Source organism: Gracilinanus agilis, unplaced genomic scaffold, assembly GCF_016433145.1.
Source record: "Gracilinanus agilis isolate LMUSP501 unplaced genomic scaffold, AgileGrace unplaced_scaffold40660, whole genome shotgun sequence".
In the NCBI taxonomy this organism is placed as follows: Eukaryota; Metazoa; Chordata; class Mammalia; order Didelphimorphia; family Didelphidae; genus Gracilinanus; species Gracilinanus agilis.
In genome coordinates, this window is record NW_025374312.1 from 1 (window position 1) to 3815 (window position 3815).

The 3815-nt window shown below is 40.6% G+C and overlaps 1 pseudogene; it reads right to left on the minus strand.

Moving 5' to 3' along the window:
* Positions 1-3288: 3288 nt before the first annotated feature.
* On the minus strand, positions 3289-3799 carry LOC123255179 (annotated as a pseudogene).
* Between the last annotated feature and the right edge of the window lie 16 nt (positions 3800-3815).

The following is a 3815-nucleotide window of genomic DNA, read 5'->3' on the forward strand; positions in this document are numbered from 1 at the left end:
AGAGAGAGAGAGAGAGAGAGAGAAAGTAGTGTCCTGAAAACCCAGTGAGAAAAGGTTTCAAGGAGGGAGTGATCAACAGTGTCAAAGGTTACAGAGTGATTGAGGAGAATAAAGATTGAGAACAGGCCATTGGATTAGGCAATTAAGAGATTCTTGGTAATTTTGGAGAGAATAATTTTGATGGAATGAGGTTGGAAGTCAGATTGTAAGGGGTTAAGGATCAGGATTTTGATTGGGTGGTAGAAATGAATAATGTGAACCTCAAAGGAGGAGAGATTACTGGCAATGAAGACAGAGAGAGAACCTAGAAGTAGCAATAGGCAAAAAGGAATATTTCACCTCCTTGATGCATGCCTCAATCAGTGAGTTAGCCATGGGGAATTGGTGGATATAGCCAGTATTGGAAAGAGTGGCCAGGGAGTCCGTGTTATCAGAGGGGAGCCAGGTTTCAGTACAGTGTGTAGGGCAAGGAGTGAGAGGAATAGATTTAGAGTGAGGGAAGCTTGTTGTCTATGGAACAGGGTATAGTGAAAGGGAGGGTGGTGTTTGGTTGAATCTTTGGAATGGGAAGGTGAGAATCTGGAATCAAGTGGCAGGGATTGGAGAATAGGATTTGGATGATGACCTACAAAGGTTCAGAATCACTGGGATGTACAGGATATGACCAAGTATGAGTGTTCATCATTGAGTGGAAGGTGCCACTTCTCTGAGAGGGGGCCTGGAGGTAATTGTAGCAAGAGATGGAAGAAGTTTGAGCAGTGACTTTTCATCATAGTTCTTGCTGACTTCTAGTCTTACGGAATTTTACCTAACAGTTATGATCGCATCCTGCACTTTTTATCTTGGCATGAGTCCTTGCCATCAACAAGCTAGGACTTAGTGATTCCAATGATTGAATTTTTCCCTAATGCACTCAAGTGATGTACTTCCTTTTTGAGAGAGTACTCCCCACAGTTCTAGAAGCTAGAAGTAAAAAAGTCCCAGTTTTTCTACAGTTATTGTTCAAGTCCTATAAATCCCTTTGGGATGAATTCTTCAAATTACTTGGGTCTGGGGGGCAGCTGGGTAGCTCAGTGGATTGAGAGTCAGGCCTAGAGACAGGAGGTCCTAGGTTCAAACCTGGCCTCAGCCACTTCCCAGCTGTGTGACCCTGGGCAAGTCACTTGACCCCCATTGCCCACCCTTACCAATCTCCCATCTATGAGACAATACACCGAAGTACAAGGGTTAAAAAAAATTACTTGGGTCTGGTTCTCACTGTATCTAGGATGACAGGCAGGAGAAGTTAAATGCTTTTCTAGAATTTCTGCAGCGAAAGGAATGGAGAGAAGAAAAAGAAAACAAACTATTTCTATTATACAAACAACCTATCATCACCATAATTTTTGAATATTCACTGAAAAATACATTTCCTTATTCTTCTTTCTGTTTCCAAAATTAAAATGAAAGTAATTTGGTCAAGAATTGTTTTTTTCACTAGTGTAGGGAATTCTCTTTGAGGAAACTCTATTAACTAATATTGGTAGGACAGCAACCATTCTGCAATTTATTGTCTTAATTGTCCAGAATACTGAGAGATTAAGGGACTTGTTTAGGATTATATAGTTTGTATTTGCCAGAGATGGTTCCAAAACATAGTTCTTCTTGACTTCAGAGTGGGGAAGAAAGTAAAGAGAAATAAAATAAAAATAAAATAAATCTAGTTTAAGAAATACAAAGAGAAGAGACTTGGCTGTTTGTAAGAGTCCAATTTACAAATACTTAATATATACTTTTTCTGAGCACACCTACTTTTTTTTTTAAACCCTTACCTTCCATCTTAGAATCAATACTGTGTATTGATTCTAAGGCAGAAGAGTGGCAAGGGCTAGGCAATGGGGTTTAAGTGACTTGCCCAGGGTCACACAGCTAGGAAGTATCTGAAGCGAAATTTGAACCTAGGGTCTCCTGACTTTAGTCCTGGCTCTTAATCCACTGAGCCAGCTAGCTGCCCCTTATGTTTTTTTTAAGAGAGAAAAATATCAGTTCCTAGTTGAAGTCTCTTTATTTTTGCTGAGGTGAAGACAAATGTGAGACAATAGGAAAAACAGCAAACACCTTAAAAGGAATAGAGAAATCATTCTCCCACCAAAGTCAAACTAATAATAGCTTGGCTAGATGATAGCTTGGAGGAGAAGAGGGAATAAAGGAGGAATCTAGAAATAATATTTTACTAATGTAATCAGGCTAGAAAGAAAAATCAAGGAATTTGCATATAATGATGAGCTTAAAACTCTAGGTGGTTGGAGTCCTTGATTATGGCACTTTGGAAACTGGTGTCTAACCATCTCTCCCCCTTGCCACTTCAACCCCCCACCATTCAGTGAATAAGCAAATTCCCTCTGGTAAGGTTGTTTGCTAGGATATTCAGTCCTCTCTACTTTATTAACAATTGTGCTTTGAATGGTGTGCCTCTGGGGAATATGATTCAATAACAACTTTCATTGCTCAGAAAGACAATGTTAAATGCATGTAGAACCAGTGATGTGGGGGAAGTCATTGGATTTTAGAACAGAAGATACCTTTGAGATCATTGATGCCAAATACCTCATTTCATTGACTGTCTCCTTACTTTCCTCACTGTTTTCCTAGGTATAGAAATGTCCCCAAATAATATGCCATAGATTGAAATTCCCAAAAATACATTTTATAATGGATTTGAAAATTGGAAGGGGGAGTCATTGACTCCAGAGGGCCACTTGAAAATGACATGTCACTTAGGAAAATGGCTTCCTAGGTGTGTCCCACTGGTGGAATAATGATTTGTTTTTTAGATTAGTTAATTGGCACCCTGAGCTCTGAGAAATGGGACACAAGACAGAAAAATTGTCAAAGGTGTCATAAACTTCAAGTTTTGTTCTCTATTTGAGAATAGAATAGGTCACAGCAATGGGGTGGGTGATTTGGAATAAGGAAGCGCTGAACTGGTAGGGAGATGAAGTACTTAAAAAAGAAGGGAATAATACTGAGATTGAAGTTCTAGTCTGGGTTTTGCTACTATCTACATGACATTTGCAAATTTACTTTTTTTTTTCTCCTTATGACTCCTTTATTTGGACAAAATGAATAATTTTACTCAGACTGAGAAAAAATTGGCAGTTTAGGGTTTAAATAAGTCCTTCTCTCCTGAAGACTTGGGACTGATATCGTTAGCCCTGACATCTTTGGAGTTGGTGCCCTTAAGGTCCACAGGCTTGGGGTAAGTAGGTTTAGCAGCCTTAGAATCATTGGACTTTGTGACTTTAGTACCAAACTTGGGGTGGTCTTGGAATCAGACTTGATGATCTTTGCTTCAGACATGACTACTTTGGGATTGGATTTGGCAGCCTTGGCATGGACCTTGGAAGCCTTGGGAACAGATATGGTGAACTTGGTGTCAGACTTGGTGGCCTTCGGTTCAGTGGGCTTTGTAGCCTTAGGATCAGTGGGCTTGACAACCTTGGGGTCAGTGGTTTTGGCAACCTTTGAGTCAGGCTTTGTGATTGTGGGGCCTGGGCATTCTGTGCTGATCCTAGAGCCTGGACACTTGGTAGCCATCTTGGGGATGGTACACTGGGCATTGGCCTTGGATACCTTGGACCTAAGGAGTTTGGTCTTGGAAGCTGGTGCTCAGAGCCTTGATGGTTCCTGCTTTGGTCTCAATGGTTTTGGCATTGTTGACCTGCATCTTCTTCAGACCCTTCTTGCATTTCTTGGCCAAGTATATGTTTCTTGGTAACTTGGGGTCAATTCCTTTAAGAGACTCATATCTCTGTAGCCTAGGTTTCGTCCTTCCT